This window comes from Tachypleus tridentatus, chromosome 10, assembly GCF_004210375.1.
Source record: "Tachypleus tridentatus isolate NWPU-2018 chromosome 10, ASM421037v1, whole genome shotgun sequence".
NCBI classification, from domain to species: Eukaryota; Metazoa; Arthropoda; class Merostomata; order Xiphosura; family Limulidae; genus Tachypleus; species Tachypleus tridentatus.
In genome coordinates, this window is record NC_134834.1 from 181,077,962 (window position 1) to 181,099,069 (window position 21,108).

The 21,108-nt window shown below is 34.3% G+C and overlaps 1 protein-coding gene across 8 annotated transcripts in view; it reads left to right on the forward strand.

Annotated features, from left to right (window-relative positions):
• Window positions 1–21,108, forward strand: part of LOC143231058 (teneurin-a-like) — a 473,661-nt gene that overhangs the window by 359,314 nt on the left and 93,239 nt on the right. The gene's annotated exons all lie outside the window — the stretch shown is intronic.

Below are 21,108 nucleotides of genomic sequence, written 5' to 3' on the forward strand. Positions count from 1 at the left end.
GTGCACATTTAAAGCACACTTAAAAATATTCATGATAATTAATTTCTACATCGAAATTAAAATGGAAATAATACAATGAAAAGTGAATTACAAATTATTATTAATAGTTTTTAATGAATAAAATGGTGAGTAAACGTAATTCTAATGGCATACTAAAGAGATACATGTGCTAATAAGTTTTTTAAATTGCTTTGCGAGAAAGAGTCATAAAACAGAATGCCTGATTCAAACTGTAATATAATTACTTCTTAAAAGTTAAAATATATACCAATACATTTTCTTATATCATTGGTTAACCATTAGAAATGAAAAAAATTCTAGACTCAGAAAATATTCTAAGGTTATTTTTCATAGAATACTCGTTATTCTGGCATTAGTATCACTCGTAATGAAATCAAATGTTTGCAGTTTCAAAACTCGTAAGAAATTTGAGGATGAAATTTATTTATTTTATCTTAATATTACGCATATCCGAAACAGCAAAGCACGTTTACACAAACTCTTATTAACTTTATTATTTGAGCCACACCAGTTTCGTCCACGATGTTCAATTGTCCTCTTAGCTCTTTTTGAAAACCCTAATATTTAATCTGCATCACTACAGCCAGCAACCTGGTGGAACCACCTTCTAAATTTAGCAATGCAAAAAAAAGTTTTGCCGGACATATTTTCGGTGCAAAAATTACTAGACGAACCTTTTCTTTTCATTCCAATTATTTACCAGCCCCCCAGTGGCTCAGCGGTATGTCTGCGGACTTACTACGCTAAAAACCGGGTTTCGATACTCGTGGTTGGTAGAGCACAGATAGCCCGTTGTGTAGCTTTGTGCTTAATTCAAAACAACAACAAATTATTTGCTATGTAAGTTTTAAAGTTAATTCGTCTGCCATTTTACCAGGTTATTAGATTTGGTTCTCAAAGCTGTTGCAATCAACTTACTCCAAAATATGTTTAAACACTAACTTTAATTCTACGTATTTCGGAGTTAAGAATATGAAGTTGTTGTTTTTTTAAATGAAAAGCAATAACACAAAAATTCAAAAGGTATAAAGAACAACAACAAAACTTAAATTAAACAGCGGTTAAACAATGTTTACCACACTTGTTAACTAGTAAATTTCAAGACAGTTAGTAACGGATTTCAAACAAATGTAAAGATAATGAATAGTGATAATCGATGAGGTGTATTATATTGAAGCTCTTTCTGATTAGAATTTCTTGCTGATAAATAAATCCATCAAGAGGTAATAGCTGGAAATGAAGAATTACATGGGATATCACATGATTGAATGTCATTAATTGTTTCTGATGACAAATTGTATCAATCTCAATAGATTGCACGTGTCAAACATAACAGCAGAATGGCTATTAAATTAGAAATATATTCGGATTCTTTTATATTGTCTTTTTTTTTCTTCTGAGATTTCCAGTTAAAACACAATACTAAAAATTAATAGACAACAAATTCTTCAACATGAGATTCAAAGCAAAGTTAGAAATATTCATATACTTGCCTCAATTTAAGTTTCATGTAAATTAGCTAATAACTTTGTACCCTTCATTTGATAAAATTACCACCCTAAAATAGTTTATTAAGTTCTCCTGCGAACTTACAACACTAGAAACTGGGTTTAGATACCCATGATAAAACATATTTTTCATCGAATTCTGAGATCATGAAAACAGTTTTGAAATTCTAAGTTGTGATTTATTAGATCGTGTACAATTAAAGAAGATAAAGGCAAAACGAAAAACATAAACAAGTTTGCATATTATGGTTGATACATGTTTAAGGTGTTGGTTTCTTCAGCCACTGAAAGAATAAACTATATGCTCTAACGGTTTCGAAATACACCGTATTTAATGCTACACAAAGAGAAGGTAAGAGAGAGATGTGTTTACGTAGCTTAAAGCTCTTCTGTTCACCAATAGAATGTTACATAATTATTAGACGTTGCGTAATTATAAAAGGCTCACTCGAAAATTTATGGAAGCAAATTTACGAAAAATTGGGTTTTTGGTAGTACAAACACTTAATTAAAGTTTGAATCAAGTCTAGTTAATATTACTTAGTTCGGATGGATATATTATTTATTGCCGTATAATCTAAATCAGTTAACAAAAATGTCGTCACATGAACCATTAAAAATACTCTTGTCATGTACATGCGCCTTCATTACTATTAAAACCGTCGCGGAATTCTGTCACGTTTGTTGCTTACCCTGAAATCCATCAAATCCATTTTAGTTGTTAATAGGCCTAACGTTATAGTTTAGAACGTCTACGAGATACAACTATTTGAGCCTAAAATAAGAAAAAAGAAAATATTATATAAGACATCAATGTACGATGTAAGTTATTATGATGTTCCAGTTAGTAATTTGGGAGTAGGAAGGATAATCAGAGAATAAAACACATAAAATATTAGCAAAGAACCTGAATGATGTCGGACTTTTTCTAGTAGTTAAGCCTAAATTTGTGTATAGGCAGCATACTACATATGGGAAATACTGCCGAATTTTCAGAATAAGCATCTTTATAATAGCTTTTCGAAAATGTCGTAAGCGTGATATTTTGAAATAATGCATAATTAATTGAAGCATTGATTGTTAAAAGAAATTATACTGGTTATAAACTTTCATCATCATTACATATACAATTCACGCAATAAATATTGATCTTTAGACGTGTTCCTCAGTTTTAGAGAAGATTTGCAAATTATATATTATAACTTGTGAGTAATATAAAGCCAGTATTATGGAAACATTAATTATTTTATAGTTTTTCATTAGACCAATATTTATGTTTCAAGCACATACGTACTTAAGTATGAAAGGCCTTCTACTCCACTTGAACATTGTCTAGATTTACATGTACTGCTCGTTTCCACTGGCAACGGTAGAATACATTTTCATGACCAGTTACATTAGCCAATCACAGAACAAAATGTAGCATAAGACGAACCAGGGATGCCAACTGAATGTGAGCAAGTTGTCTTAGAAACAAATATAAATTCAAGATTGAGTCCCATTGTCTGGAGGCAAACATTCAATAAAACGTGGGTAGTAATTCACAGATGTCTTATAAATGATCAAAATAATGTTTTATTTAAAAGATGCTTTAAAACTTGTAGGTCAAAAGCTTAAATAATCTTTTCTGGAATTAAGTAGTTTAGAAAGAATCGTAAAAGCTGTTGCTAGTACTCAAAAACCAGTTCAAGAAAAGAAAATTCGTCAAAATCCTAACCGTCGAAACGTTGTTCTGTACTTTATTTTAATAAACGTTTTAATACTAGCCGTCTTGAGATACAAAATTCTGACTGCTGATTGATTACTTGACACCCACGTAATTATAAGAATATTGATGTTACAAACTACAAAATTACTTTTGGGCAAAAGAAACATTTGCATGTTTTGTGTAAGAACGTTTTCATTCGAAGGCAAAATCATTTTCACTTCCTATCGCTATCAGCAGTATATACATATATACAGTTTTATTTATGCACTGCTTTCATGGAAATATAATGCATTTTAAAATGCTTATAAAAACAAATAGGTCCGTTATCTTTGATAACGTTTGATGGATAAGCAATCCCTTTCTTTAAAAAAAATTCCATAAAATCTACGTATTAATAATGTTTGAATGGTAAAAAAATTCCTTCTTTAAAAACATTACATACAATTTTCGTATTAATAATGTTTGAATGGTAAACAGTCCCCTTCTTTAAGAAAAAAATCACAAAAACATTCCTTACGATCTCCGTATTAACCCCATTACAATTTGATAAAAAACAACATTATGACTGTTTTCTTATGCTTTTTTGTATATTTTATGAAGGGTATATATACAGTACAATTTCTGTCTTTACAGAAAAATTACAAAATTACATGGGTGCTCGTCTGACAAAAAATCATACCTCTTTTGAGAAGTCACAGATCTGGACAATTCGTGGTATGGTTCAAACTCCAAAGAGTAACTGAGTATAAGAGCAATAAAAATGTAAAAATTATAAACAGCTGTTCAATATCTATAACTGAATTTACGTCCAGTATCTGAGGGTCACAGGTTCGAATCCCTGTCGTACCAAACATGCTCGCCCTTTCAGCCGTGGGGGCGTTATAATGTTACGGGCAATCCCACTATTCGTTGGTAAAAGAGTAGCCCAAGAGTGGCGGCGGGTGGTGATAACTAGCTGCCTTCCCTCTAGTCTTACACTGCTAAATTAGAGACGACTAGCGCGGATAGCCCTCGTGTAGCTTTGCGCGAAATTCAAAACAAACAAACCAGACACTTATCTATCTAGTTTTGATGTAACTATATATATTTAACTTACCTCCTTCTGTTGGTATGGTTTTGACATGATTAGTAATCCAGATGGGATGGCTGGGGAAACTACCCCAGAAATTAAGGTTCTAGTAATTTATATTATTTTTCTTTCATTGTCTACTCTTAGTAAAACGAAAATTTTGATAGTAAAAAAAAAAAAATCTATAGGATTATTTACTGAAATCACAAACATTTCTTTCTCAACCTTTGTCCCCTAACTCTTCCCCCAATAACTCTTTTCTTCGTGCCTTTTTCTAACATTAAGCGTTGAACTGCCTCTTTAGAATACTTTGGCTACTTAGCATACCCAATTCCTGAATCCAAATTATGTTATTTATCAACCATTATTTTCGAAAACAGGTATTACTAAAACCTTCCACTTTAAAGAATACAGTAAATTTCAAAAATAACTTTTAACTTATAGTTGGGATAGAAAAGTGCTATCAAAATTGTGTCAAGTTCTAAAGCCATTAATTAAAAAACAATTTACTCGAAGTAGACTCAGGCAAACTGCGCAACACACAATAGGATTAGTAGAAAAGGCAACATAGTATGATATTTATGTGATTAACCTGATAATCTTAACCAATCATCCAATGATTCGACGTATACTGAATTAACCAAGTACCAACATTAGGCTTAAAAACTAATGTCAATATAAGTTGGAGCAACTAAAACTTATTCAATATGCTGGTCCAGTCTGTTTTCCTTTTACACTCAGCCACTGAACAAGATAATGCGGAACTACATTAATACTTAAAGTGTTATGAATTTAGCATACTAACCCACAGGAAAATATAATACGTAAAATCACTGAAAAAAAAAAAACGTATAAGTTGAGGAGCTGAAAGTTTAGTGTTTCTACTATTTCATTGGTTCAACGCAGTCTGTGTGACGTTTTGTCCTGGCCAATAAGTATTATCGACCTTTGTTGAAAAAGGATTGCGTTGTGATCGCACACAAAATAGTAAATGAACATAATCTCAAACGAAATAAACAGAGTTAACATAAGACATCTGCACTAATCTACCTATTTCACCTATCTACGCCATCATTCACTCCCGCATTTAAAATTCGTTCTCTCTCAATAGATTCATTGAAGCATTAGCGAAAATAAATTAGGTTCCTTGTAAACCGCTTGGGCTATATATTATTAAAGTTTCGCGTGCCCTCCCGCTGTAGAAGTTTCCTGGTTCTCCACCCTCCAATTATATAGAATATGAATGATTACTATATGTCGGCTGTGCTGGTTCACCCTCAACGTCAGATGACAGCATCGCACAGGATCATAGGATGAAGATGTTGTGCGAGGATTTATTCAACTAAAAATCATGAAACAGATTGTTTGGTCTCGTGCTTGGATTTCAAAATTTGTATATTTTGCCCAGAGAGTAATGGTTTGATAATGGTTTTAAACTACTATCATATATATATATGATAAATATACATATATTTACTTTTTTTCCAGAATAGTTGGGAAAAAAAAGCGAGGTAATAATCAGTCATTACCCCTCTTCCGTCAGCATAATCTTTTGTGCTACGTTCAACTTTGTAACTTCTAAAACAAGACATATTTCACCCTCGGTTTAGCTTTTATGCCGAAAGTTACTTTATCACACGATGACTCATTTTAAACAAGGCGGCTCAGGTGGTAAGGTTGTAGGATCGAATTCCTTCATCAAACATGCTCATTTCTTCAGTCGTGGGGACGTTATAATGTTATCGCCAATCCCACTATTTGAAAATAAAAAAGTAGCCCAAGAGTTGTCGGTGGATGGTGATGACTAGCTGTCTTTCCTCTTATCTTTCAATCAAAATTAGAGGCGTCTAGTGCAGATACGTCTTGTGTAGCTTCAAACCAAACCATTCAAAGAAGGCTGCCTCCATTAGCTCATCACTAAACTTGAGAGCTTATACTTTAAAGTCCATGTTTCGTTTCAGTATCCGCAATGATCAACTTGCTGACAGTCCACCATGTAGCTTCTCCATTGAATACAAACTACAGGATCAACAAAAATGTAAACAAAGATGGGAAAAAAATGGCTGCTACGAAAACAATCAAAGAGTTTTAAACAAAAGACACTAAACCCGTGATGCTTAAAAATAAATACATATGAAATTTAAAAAAAACAAGAAAAGAAAACATGGATAAAATTGCAACGCTTCTACTTCGACCAATTTAATGACAAAAGCGAAATTCCACTTTCTAAACAAAAAATAATCATTCCTTTTAACTACTCTCTACTGTACTAAACTAGATTTGTTTTTCTTCTTCGGTTTTCAAAATCCAAGTACAGGAATCGACGTTATTCCCTAAACCTGCAAACGATATATTGAGTTCTGATAAGCCTAAAAATTGCTCAGGATTGAAAGTGTTATCTCCGACCATTTAAATTATGAAAGTGTCCATCTTTATTCACCACAAGATATATATATATATTACTCTATCACCAGCTCTTGTATGTATGCGTGTGGCGTTATCTTGATTTGAACAAAGTAATTATCTGTTTTCAAGTTCTTTTCAACTCTTTCTTTTATCACTTATCTTATATACTGACAGAACCAATGTTTAGTGAACCAGGTCGTTTAAAGAAATATCACGTCAGCCGCACGTTGTCAGAACGCTTCACGTTCCCTTTCTTGATAAGTCTTCCTTGTCGTATAAAACATTCTTTCTTCTACCGTCGCCATAAGCCAAACATACCTCTGTTGCCTCAAGATCTAAAATATTGTTAGTTCAAATATTTTTCTTCTTAAATTTAATTGCAAAATTTATCGGAGTTGATGAAAAAAATTATAAAAAGAGTCTAATGTGATGTTTCATAATTTCAAATACGTATAAATGAAAACCTTAACTTTGTGATAACTTTCACTTTTACTGCATTTCTTCCTGTTTTTCATCCTGCTATCTCACCGTAGGCATTTTGTGCAACAACAGATACAGATAAGTTGAATTTTCAATCAACATTTATAAAATTTGAAACCCTTCATTACTTGATTTTCACGTTTATACTTAATTATGCTGGTAGGCTCGGCATGAACAGGTGGTTAAAGCACTCGACTCGTAATTTAAAGGTCGCGGGTTTGAATCCCCGTCACACCAAACATACTCGCTTTTTCAGCTGTGGGGACGTTATAATGTGACGGTCAATCCCACTATTCGTTGGTAAAAGAGTAGCCCAAGAGTTGGCGGTGGGTGGTGGTGACTAGCTGCCTTCTTTCTAGTTTTACACTGCTAAATTAAGGACAGCTAGCGCAGATTGCCCTCGTGTAGCTTTGCGCGAAATCCAAAACAAACCAAATCAGTGACGCTAGTAGCTTTATCACGTATACTATACATAAATGTGTTCAGTAACTACGGCAGATCCAGTTAAAACATCTTTTATTGCACCTTCGACTGAAATAAAAATACCAGGTAGATTAAATAATCAAATAATGTTTCATCAAAGTTTTCTCAGCAAAAGAGTAGATGTGTTCTCTACAGAAGTTCTGAAATAAAATATGGCTTTAATGTTATAATAACATTAATGCTGATAGATTTTTAAAACACCTCAGATCTAATAAGAAATGCATTAACTTTTCTAAAAAACAAATAGTCTAGAATTAAACAAGATTGTGTTTAATTAAGCAACATTAGGCTATCTGTTGAGTCCACCGAAGGGAATTGAACCCTTGATTTTAGTGTTGTAAATCCGTAGACTTACGGGCGTACCATGGGGAGACAGAATTAAATATATACACAAGTTTTTATAATATCTAAAGTTGAATATCGTGTTCAGGAGAATTAGAACAAACTACGCTTTATTATGGGGTCAGATAGACCATTGAATACAGTGGAATTTTTGAACTGTTAAAAATGTTACTTGTGCAAAAAATCGCGTTATATTTACTTTTATTTTAAATATTTATTAAATCTACTTGATTTTAATATATGCCATTTATCAAGAAGCAAATACACAAGAAAATAAGTCAATAAAAAATAAATACATTGTATTTTTCCTGTGAATACAGTTGTACAAGTCAAATTGTTTCAATTAAGACTATGGTTAAATGCTTAAAAATAATTGAGTTCCAACTCCTCTCTTGTTTTCACTTCAAAAGTCATCTTACGTTAGTATAATAATGCAAAGATATAAGTTATTGGTTTTAAATATGATAAAACTTAAGTTTGATTTATCTTGGCTTTTGCCAAGACGTAAAATGAATAAACTAGTGAATTAAAGCAATTTAAAATATTATTTTTGGTGTTTCATTTCTTTGTTTCTCTCCGAACTGCCTGTCTTCAATAACTGAAATAAACGTCATGTTGAATCTATAATTTTATGGCCCTAGGTAATAAATCCATTTCGTATAAATTAAGTTTAACCGTTTATGAGATACTTAAAAAGTTCCACCTCCAGACGGTGCCTAAGCCAATAGAATAACATCTATTTTATGATCTGCATATTTCCTCCGGTAGAATGTGATGTTCTATTGGCAGTTCTTAGCTTTCGTTTCCTTTAAATAATTTTTCGTACTCATCTGGAGGCTTCTTCTCCAATAATTAATTCTTTAAGAGTGTACTCTTGGTGTTCCCCGATAACATCTCTTGTGGCATCATCAAGAAGTCAAAAAGATCCTTTCGGGCATGTACATGGAATGGCTGCCGCCAGTTATTTGTCGAGAAAGTGCACTGAGATTAATTCTTTATTGACACTAGGGGGAGAAAGTTGGAGACGATTACCCTGACGTCCGTCCGTGCAGCATACTTTTAACAACAAAATCTGTCCAAAGCCGTCACTTCAGTCTGCTGTTGTTTGTCTTCTGTAGTTAAAGGAAGATTGGGGACGTTTGTTATTACAGTTTTAGGCTCTGGGAAGACGTGATTACTTTACCAGAATGTCAAGTCTTGGCCTGCTATCTACACTGTTCTCATTCAACGTACTGATGATGACTCTGGCCTATTGCAGTTACTTAATGGTACGAAGGCCCGGCACAGCTAAATGGTTAAGGCACTCGAAACGTAATCCGAGGGTCGCAGGTTCGAATCTCATTCGCACTAAACATGCTCGCCCTTTCAGCGGTGGGGGCGTTATAATGTAAACATCAATCCCACTACTCGTCAGTAAAAGAGTAGCCCAAGAGTTAACGGTAGGTGATGATGACTAGTTACCTTCCGTCTAATCTTGCACTGCTAAATTAGGGACGAATAGCGCAGATAGCCTTCGTGTAGCTTTGTGCGAAATTCAAAACCAACAATCAACCAATACTGGTACGACAAGCGGTCAGCGAATTAAAAAAAAAAAAAAAGACTTCTAACTAGCTTCCATCCCGTCACCCCTAACTTGTTGGCTAACTTGACCTTAATCCATGAAACAATAACCTTTCTTAAATTATTAATTATTTTACAGACTCAATCAAAACAAAATGGCAACCTTATCTAAAATACAGTCTTTTCTCAGTTCTTGTTGTTTTTGGTAAATTCTTTTGCTTTTATGCCTTTTGACTAAAATCTAGAGAAACTCTTTGTATACAATTGTAAGCCTAAAATTGAGGTATGAATATTAGAAACTGATAACATCATACACAGTTTCTGATAAAGGTGTATTTATAAGAAAGATTGTTAACTATTATTCCATCGGCTTTATGCAAACCTTAGAGCACGTCCTTATCGAAATACAAGTACAATTTAACAACGAAAGTTTACTCCAAGTCAGTTATAAAAATTGTTGTAATGTTAAACTATTAAAAGTTATGATGCCTGACAGCATTTTCTCAAGAGAAGAAAAGACCAACCTTAGTTAACGGTTCTCTTCTGAAGATTGTTAATAAAAATTTTTATCAAGATTCTCGTTAGAAAGTAATCACCAAAAGGCTTAACAATTCTCTTTATCGCTAAATGGTTAATGGTATTAGTATTACAAGGTGAACGGCTAATTACCAAGAATAATTTATTTCTAAATTCATAACAATGTACTTATATACTTTATTGTTCTAAAAACTTTTAAAAATATTGTGCTTATTATGTTTTCAAAACATAGAATGCAAGAGAAAACACGATCTTACAAAAGTAAACTTTAGAGGGTATAGCACTAAAGCTCAGGGTTCGATCTCTGCGGCTGACAGAAGACAGTCAGCCCATGGTCAAAACATGAAAAGAGATCCCACAATATTGAGAGAATTTTATTTCAAGATTGGAAATATATATATATATTACCAATCAATGTGTAGAAGGAAAATAAATGTTATAAAAATTTTAAAATAACTCGTGAAAAAGGAAAACCAGTGTACACTTGTTTTTCCAAGATAGTTACATCTTCTAATCAGTGTAAATGAAAGCTTTGTTATAGAACTAACAATAAATTGAAATCTGATGTGCAAAGTTTAAACCACTGATGAGAAATCTCTCATAAATTAATTTGCTGGAGAATTTCTTTTATTGTGAATAATATTACTAGTCAAAGTACTCATCTTATACACAGAGATAACCTTCTATATCTTATTGTGGTATAGGTTTCTGCACTTATTTATTTTATAGTTTTGATCTCAGCATATGAAGATTCTGGATGAATGTTTGGTTTTCCCTTAGTTCACCTCTAAACATATTATATCTGCTGTACGTTTAAACCTACATCAAACTAAAGTTACACGTTACGTTGGTTAATGCATTATCCTCTTCGCAAAAAGTATCAACAAAAGTTCATAAATGAGCCTCTGTTCTATTCATATCGTCGTAAAATAGGTGCTTTCTATGCCACAGTCTTCTGCGCGTCTTTCTCAACAGTAGAACTTGAAGTTGCAAGTTAGTTAATGTATTACCCTTTTCTCGGAAATCAATATCTAGCAGCGTAATGCAACATTCTTCTATCTTTATTTCACAAATGGAACAGTACTTAATACTATGCGCTTCCCTTCGTTAATGGTTAAGTTCGACTTATCTATCCTACTGCCTAATCCCCAGAAACGTGTTGATGGATGTAATCTCTATTATTTTTCGTGCATATATGTTTCAAAAATTACATTTACGAAACGAAGTATAAACGTCTGAGAACAGATGTTCCAGTAATTATCTGTGCTCGTATTTCTAAGGCCACAAAGTTAGCTCTTTGGCAATAATGTTCGCGATAAGAAACTGAACAAAACCGTGGGTGTTATTATGTTTCACGACATGAAGAAGATTTACCGTGCTAATGGTAGTTCTTCAGTCAGTGACACTAAATCGCTAGATTTATCCGCATTAGTACACTAACTATTATTCGTAATGTTAACTCCAGACCAAATTGGGCTCGGTTTGTAAGAAGTGATATGTGTGATGAAGGGATTTATCTTGCAGCTAATTCTACAAGAGCTGATCACATTTCCTTCGTGAAAATCGGTTTCCCCATTTTGTGACTTGTAAACACGTTCCAGATAAATATCCCAAAGCCTCCATTACTTGTAATTAAGCCAAACGAAAGTAAGCTGCATTCGCAGAGCATGACCTTTCCTAGGAATTAGCAGTGATATGCCTTCTCGCTCAAAAAACCAGTGTCGTTTTCTTTATATTTGTTATTTCGGAGAAACCGGTTATGGAAAACAACTGTTGGATTTGGTAGACAGAGCTGAACAATGGAAAGTAATCGTGAAGTATCTACTCATCTTACATGCCACGAATACGTAGTTCCAATATTTTCCAGTAAATATTGTAGAAAAGTATATTTATGATGTAATCATTGAATTAATATCTTTTTAAAATGAATGCCAAACTAAATCGTTATTTGTGTTATAAAAGAAAGTTATTTCTTTAGCAAGAAATTCCTCATTCGTTGTTTAATTTCTTTCCATTCTCAGAGAGTTAAAATCTATTTTTAATAACGCTTCTCAGAAAATTTATTAAAAAATGTACTATGTTCGTAGTTCATTCTTGTGTCTGAGGTGTTATGTATGCTGGCGTAAAAAATCATTTTTGAGTTACAACCATTCCAAAATGCTATATTTTACTAATTTCATACGTGTTTTTTAAAAGATTCTGCGATTCTCTCAGTAAGTTATTCAATAATACAAGCGTATTTAGGGCTGGGATCGCATGTACATATATCTCTATATACACATAAACATTAGCTTCATGAGACAAGACATAGAGAATTTAACAAAAAGAGAAAATAAAACACTTCGTGCATTAGAAACCCGACCAACAGAGTCTTTCATGAAACATTGTAAAATAATACAAAGAAATACGGTAATGTTTGTGTGATGAAATAAGCCAAACATATTCAATAATGTAATGAATATCGCGTCTAACACAAAAGGAACAGACAAGCTTTCAAATAAGTCGGTATGTTATGGAATGAACGTCGGTGGAGTTGGATAACTCGAATATATTTGTTTGTCTCTTTCTGAAATTCGCGCGAAGCTACACGAAAGCTATCAGCGCTAGCCGTCTCTAATTTTGCAGTGTAAGACTAGAGGGAGGGCAGCTAGTCATCACCACCCACCGCCAACTCTTGGGCTACTCTGTTACCAATGAATATTAGGATTGACCGTAACCTAATAACGACCCCACAGCTGAAAGGGCGAGCATGGTTGGTCTGATGGGGATTCGAACCCGCGACCTTTAGATTACAAGTCGAGTGCCTTAACCAACTCAAATATGTCTAAATTCCTTTTTACAGGGCAAAGCAATACGTTTGTTTGCCTACAACAATTATGGAAAACTGTTTTGTTCATAAGAAAAACTGCTGAACTTTAAGCATACAATTAATGAAAACAGATATCAAAGAAAAGGTTTTTCAGTTATATAATACCTTTAATAACCAGACAGCTCGTAAAAATATGTATACTCCAGGCTAACAATAAAAGTAGTTCTTCTAAGATAATTCATTCTTCGTTACTTCTATAAATCACATCGTGTTTGTTAAAAAATGGAAGTAAACTTGTGAATTGTGAGAAGGTTGGAAAAAATATATTCTTATTAGCTTGAAATATTAGGCTATGTTCAAGTTAATATACGTGAGTAATACAAGTCATTAACATTAAAAATAATTTAAATATGGTACTTACGTTGTTAAGTCCTGGTCCCAGTGTACGAATGAACAAATGCTCGTTAAATTATTTTAAGATCTCAGCAAGAGTAAGGGAAGAATAGACTCTTCGTATATAAAAAAAAAAGATTCGGTTGGTTTTAAGCACATAATTACCCAATGGGCTATCTGGGGACAAAATATTAAAAAGAGTTTGTACTTCTCATACAAACAAAGGCCTGGGATTCACCGAACAAGTTTCGGATGTGTTGATTCTGTTGAAAAAAGAACTCTTTCAGTACAGCTGATTACAAACATGGTATATTTACACTTAATATTTTCCTACTTAATTATCTGACTTCGATGTTTTCTACCCATGAGTTATTCCTCGGTAAAACTTACTGATGAATAATGATCAAAGACTTAGCTACTAGTTATCTGAACTAAGATGTTCTCTTTTTCAGTTCCCTTTCCCTCGGCCGTGTAACACTTTCTGATGACTGTGTACTTTAGAATGGCTGGTATGGGTAACACTTTTATTGATAAACAGAGAACAACGTTTCGACCTTCCTAGGTCATTTTCAGGTTAACATCTAGGGAGATTGAAACGTTGTTCTCTGTTTATCAATAAGGCCCGGCATGGCCAGGTGGTTAAGGCACTCGACTCGTAATCTGAGGGTCGCGGGTTCGAATCCCCGTCACACCAAACATGCTCGCCTTTTCAGCCGTGGGGGCGTTGTAATGTGACTGTCAATTCTACTATTCGTTGGTAAAAGAGTAGCCCAAGAGTTGGTGGTGGGTAGTGGTGGTGGGTGGTGGTGACTAGCTGCCTTCCCTCTAGTCTTGCACTGCTAAATTAAGAACGGCTAGTGTAAATAACCCTCGTGTAGCTTTGCGCGAAATCCAAAACATACAAAAGCTTATCAGTAAAAGTGTTAGTATCCATACCAGCCCTTCTGAGATACATTTTTATTTCAAGTGGGTTTCTCATCATCAAGAATTTCTAATGACTAATTACCAAAAACTGTAACATATCTAAAATCCTGGAGTTTTCCTTTCAACGTACAGAAACCTTGGTAGGAAATCCCGGTTATTAAGCTTAGAAAGTCAAAAAGACATAATGACTTTTGTTACGTCAGTAAGAATATTTCATTTTGAGTCTTCAATAGTGATTACGTATATCACACAACGACAATGACCATTTATAGATACATGGGTGTGACTAAATATATATATATTCCAGGACAGAATAACCGGGTCACTTAACTTAAACTGTTACAAAGAGTTTAAAAATGTTTCTTCTTTCAGACATAAATCGTTCCTGGAAGGAGGCTCGTAATTTGTCACTGAAATTATGTACACGCACACAGTTCTGTGTTGGGCTTCTCGACCAATTTTCGTCTGGCAAAATGATTGTTATTGCGAGAGTGTACGAGTCAATAAGAAAAGTGACCAAAGTGCTCCGGCCGCTGAACTTCAAGTGCTTTATTATATTAGCTAGTTTCGATCCAGAGACTCACGAACCTAGAACTTTAAGTTACAGATGGCTCAATCGTATCACGATAGCTCACCCATCAGTTCCCCGAAGTACGAATTCATAAAGATCATGTTTCCCGTGTTCGTTTATCGAGAGTGCAGTTACTAATGGCAATATATAAATAACTGTGCAATAGTTAAAGACGTTGAAGCCTAGCTTGCTATGCGAGATGTACATAGATTTTGCAGTCTGACAAACACACTTACAAATTCTCTCTTTTCTTTTCACGCTAATAATTTATTTAATTGTACATCTCTACTGCACACTGAAGAAGAGAGACTAAGCTTAGAAATAGACGAAAATTTAATATGTAATAATTAATATTTATAATGACATTTTTTCTTTCCTTCCAAATTTCTTTTTAACTGATAACGAGGCTAATAGAATATGCGCATTAGTGATTTCTATTTGATTGGATAGATTTTTTTTTCATAGTTTCCGATGGCTGAATGGACGAAATAATTTACTTTGATATGAAGATGCCTGGAGCTTATAGAGAAGGAAATGCTGAATATATTATAAAACTAAATACTCATTAAAAGTAGCATTACTTAGCTTTTAGGTACATTAGTTTCTTAGCTTCCACGACGTAATTCGATAATATACATTTCTTAACTTTCTCATTAGTTGTTTTGCTTTCGGCGCCGACTGAACCTGTAATATCCAGCAATGGTGATGAAATCATAAATATTCGTGTTATTGGCCAGTTGTCTCGAAAAAAAAAGTCCGCGTGAGCTACAGAGTAAGATAAACATAATATAATAATAGCCTTGGGTTGGAAACAGAGAATAAAAAAAATGATGTAAAAACGAATAAGGTGGACGAAGTTCATCTGTTATATTAGCCAGTTCATTTCAAGAGGAGGGAAAGATATTATTATCCACGAGCGCTTAGATGGCTGAAACAAAAGAAAGCGTTTAGAAACAAACGACAAAAAAAGAGAAACGGCAAAATAATGAATTTTTTGATTTTAAAGAAAGATAGCCAAGGAATAGAAAAGAACAGTGGCAAAGTGAGTTTAGTACATTACTGAACTTGCTTATTGACCACCATAAACGAAGACTCGAGATGTCCTAATGAACAACCTCAAAATCAAAACAGCTAAAAGTATATTAACGAGTCTTGACTAACTGCTAAGGACTGCAAAACAGATTTATTGAATCAAACCTTGCCTTATCTGTTGTTTAACTTTGTTGTGTGTCTCTACTTTACAACCGATGAATCGCTGGACCGAAACTGACATGTAACCTTATCCTTCCCTCCACCCCCATCCACTAGGGAATAACATAGAGTTTTAGGCGTTCGGATTGAGCCCACTATATCACTCCACGTGTCCTCTTTGTCTGTCACATTCGTTGAACGGGTACATTACATAGTTTACAATATGGCCTGGTGGTTAGGTACCGGACTCGCAACCTACCGATCATGAGATCGAATTGCGTTCACCGAAAAGACTCACCCTTTCAGTCGTGCTATAATGTTATGGTAAATCTCAAGAGTTGACAATGGGTATCTGACCTCTAATAATTAGTATTGGTTTCAAATTACGGACGGGTAGCGCAGATAGCTCGTGAGTACCTTTCACGAAATTCAATAAACAAACAAGACTAGAATATTTAAAAATTCTCACAATGTTTCAGTTTCAAATATTGTTAGGTATCTTAGCAACTAAAAATTTTGCTCAGTATCACCAGGCAAAGAACATGTGTAGAAACTACTTGTCCCCTAGTAATTAGATTATACTAAGAGGTTAATCTTCCTTTTTGTGGCAATCATGGTCTTGCTTAGCTGGGTTTCCAACAATACTGAACATTAGTCTTGCTTAACCTTTGCATTTCGGTTTCCTAACGAAAGGTTAACTATTTTGGCTGGAAAAGGATAGCGCGGTTATCGTGCCGTACTATGAATCGGAAATTCCTTGGTTTTTCCCTGTGGCAACTGGAAATACAATGGTACTCCGCATTTGCGTGTCACAGGTGCGTTATAAGAGTGAAGGGCAAATTTAGATATTTAATTAGAGTAACCCACGAGTTGGGGTGGATGATGATGACTCCCTCCCTTTCTTCCCTTTAGTCTATCATTCCAAAATTAAAGACTCGTGTGCTTTGGGCGAAATTCAACAATAATAATATAAAAAAAAATCTCATGGTTAGTATTTTTGTGAATGGAGAGGGCATGTGTACCCCAGCAGTTAACGACCCAAAATGTGAAAGTGAGGTTCCACGGCAAGTACCTCTTTTTTACAAAAAAAAACATTCGCACTCTATACTTTGAAGCCGGTAATGCGTTATAAGAGTGACGGTTAAATCCCAATATTTAGTCTGTCAGCAATATCCCAAAGAGTTGGCGGTAGTTACTATGAGTAGCTGCTTCCCGTCTAGTTTATTAGCCCCAAATTAGGGACAGCCATGGGAATATAGCTCTCACGTTGCTGGCCCGGCTTGGCCAGGTGGTTAAGGCGTTCGACTCCTAATCCAACAGTTGCGAGTTCGAATCTATGTCCCACCAAACATGATCACGTGAGGACGTAATAACGTGATGGCCAATCCCTCTGTTCATTGATAAAAGAGAAGCCCAAGAGTTGGCATTGGATGATGATGACAAATTGCCTTCCTCTAATCTTACACTGCTAAATTAGGGAAGGCTAGTGTAGATAGCTCTGTGTAGCTTTGCGCGAAATTGAAAAAGAATAAACTCACTTTGCTTTGCACAAAATCCAGCAAACAAACAAAAACTTTTTTTGAATATCTATATTGTTAAACTTAAGTACCTGTTTCTTCTACCTCAAGTTTTATTCTTGCATTTCAATCTCAGTAGCTCTTAACAATAGCTGCATGTTGTTAGATAAGTATATGATTGCTACACGAGGGCTATCTATGCTAGTCGTCGCTAATTTAGCAGTGTAAGACTGGAGGGAAGGCAACTTGTCACCATCATCCACCGCCAACTCTTGGGCTTCTCTTTTACCAACGAAGAGTGGGAGTGACTGTAACATTATAACGCCCCCACGGCTGAAAGAGCGAGCATGTTTGGTGTGACGGGGATTAAAACCCGCGACCTTTAGATTACCACTCGAGTACCTTAACCACCTGACCAATCCAGGCCAGGTTCGTTACTATCCAACACGTTTGGTTTGAATTTTGTGCAAGGCTACACAAGGGCCTTCTGCACTGGCCGTCTCTAATTTGACGATAACAGACAAGAGGGAAGGCAGCTAGTTATCACCACCCACCGCCAACTCTTGGGCTTCTCTTTTACCAGCGAAGAGTGGGATTGGCCATCACATTATGACGCATTAGGTAAGTATGTGAAAAGAGAGTTAAAAGTCACTAAATACAAAAAAAAAAATACAAGTCCTGTCCCAAAATACTTCCTGCAGAATCGACGAAAGACGTCTTTATAAATTACATAAGGCCGTGGAACCTACTTAATTGATAAAGTAGGAGCTAAGAGTAATGTCTTTTGATGGTAATATTAACGAAGAGCTAATTGTATAGATCATCCACGTATTGCTTTCTGATAGTGAAGCATAATCTGAGATTGATTTATATGTTTAATTCTGGGAAAATATGGCTTACAGTTGGCGATGGTTCGTGACACAAGAGCTAAGAAGCAATATTGCCTACTTTTGCAAAATAAATCCTTGAAGCTTTGAGTGTTTAAAACATATAACTGCTTATGAGTAAGCACGGGAAAAATTAGTCTGAAACGTTTAGCATTCAAACTATCAAACTGAAGGAGCTTTCACACAGTTTCTCTAGCACCTCTTGTTCTTTATTTGGTTGATGGAGTTCATTGCAACTGACGTCTTTGCATGATATTGCAAATTCAAGCTCTTAGTTAAAGCATCGACTTCGAAATACACGTTTTAACGCGTCAGTGTGTATTTATTCACGGTACGTGTACATATGAGATGCTCTCGTAAAATGTGGCTAAAGGATTTCTGTTTCTGAAGAACTGCTACATTTCAGTAAATCCGTAAAGATTATTTTAAATGTAAATCACTTCACAGTACAGAGTAATAAAACAGGTAGGGTTTGTTTTTATTTGTTTTAATTAGTTTATTCATTTTTAATTTGTATACGAGCATCTTTATATACATGTAAGAAGAAGAAGGACTATTGTAGTGCTCTGAGCTGCGAACAAAAGGACCAAGGACTAAAGTCTATACGATACGTTGCTGAAAGTTTCCAGTATTTCCAGCTGATTGCAGTTATAAATGTGACAGTTCATTCTCTGGTTCTGTTAAGAGTATTTGTTTGAACGGTTGATGCTGATGACTTCTCTCTCTTCCTCTGGTCAGCATTGCTCGAACATGGAATTTTTCACTTAGAAGTTTCGCCCATATTTAGTCCAGAATAAATAGAATAACGAATCTTTATTTTGATTAAGGAGAATATTAGAGTAAAAACAATCTTTATAATGGTTACTGATTTACCTCAGAATACGACATGGGATCGTAGTTAGGAAAGTAAGTTAAAAACTTTCGTACGTTTATGCAGTTCTGAATAACTGTATAATTAATGATAAAAATGTAAAGAAACCTACTCAATTACTTTAACTAATTATGAAACCACCGAAGACTCAAAAAGAAAACCTGTTTTTTTTTTTCTATCGTAAGTGTAAATTGTAAGTTCAAATCAAGACTTGTCTCTGCTAAGTTACAAAATGCTACTTGAAAGATGTATGATATTTCAACATCATTTTTGCAAAGAGAAGAAATTAGAATGACAAAATAAGATTAATTAGGCATTTTTAATACCTAGACATCTGCAATCTGTATTTAACCATTGGGTGATATTTAGCACCATTAAACATTTATACGATCCACATTTACACATCTGATGAGAGTTGGCACCATTAAACAACACGTTTGTAACATATATATTTACCCATCTGATGAGATTTGGCACCATTAAACAACACGTTTGTAACATATATATTTACACATCTGATGAGAGTTGGAACCATTAAACCCGTGTCATTAATATATTGGAGAATTTTGAATTATAAAGGAGTCTTTCTACCTTACAGCAGAACGCAGTTATTTTACGCAGGTTATAAAATCATGTTCACTCTAATGTTTTATTAGTTTATAGACATGAGTAATTCAAAAAGAACATAGAGTTTTAAAATACCAAATTTTATTTTAACAAAAAAGTTTTCACACAAAAATGGACAGCAACACAGAATGTCTACTTTCAAATAGCATAAACACAAAAAAACTGTTTTATTTTTCGTACATTTATTTCCTACTAATGGAAGATAAGAAATGTTAATAAAATTTGGATCATGGTGCGCCATTAGACAAAGTATATAAATTTAACACTGGAAAAGCTTAATACTAAAAGGCATAACTGTTTAACGAGAACATAGTTTATGCACTAAGGATAATAAAAGACTATAGTCACTGAAAATGATAAACATTTACATAGCCAGAAAAATAAGTTGAAACGTAAATCAACATGACTTCTTATCCCGTTATTTGTTCAAAGATGTAGCTGGCGGCAAGTCCTTCTGATTGGCTGAGAGTCATCCTTCTGATCAGAAGTTCAAAGTTGAGGACGTCTACGTAACATCTGTATTTCCATTAGCAAGTAACAAAGCAACATTCAGCTATTAGGGATTTGCTATATTTCAGTTGGAAACATATAAACGAAAAACTAAACAATTTCCCTCACAACTTCGTGATTTTAAACTATTATTTTCATATTTTATTTTTTCGAAACGCAACCACGTTTTCCTCTTTTATTTTTACCTATGTATAATTCCATCATCTGTAAATTATTCAATGTGTTTTCAATCGAAAACGGGTGTATTCTCTATTCTGTCTACCGCTTACAGGGCTACTTACATAATAAATAACAACGTGTATATAGTTACGCGTGCTCAGATTTTGACCATATAAGAGATTATTTCTATCATAGTTGTGGATTCTCACGGGAAAACTTGAGGATGCGTGACCTCAAGACCGAGAGCAGGAAAGGCGACAACCACCACTGGATATAAACACGAAATATTGCAATTATGAATTCTGGACTCTGCCCTCAGAGATAACACAATCTCACTTTAGAAAATAAACGTTACAAACTGAAATTGACTACGACGTATTAGAAGCGCATTATATATTTATATATATTGCAAAAAAATCGGAATAGCTCAAGAAGTAACTGAATAACTTTGTTCGTTTGTTTTTATAGCAACTTCGCTTTACCATTCTTGCTGTATTGCAATCGAAGTCACATTTTTCTTCTCAATAAACGATTT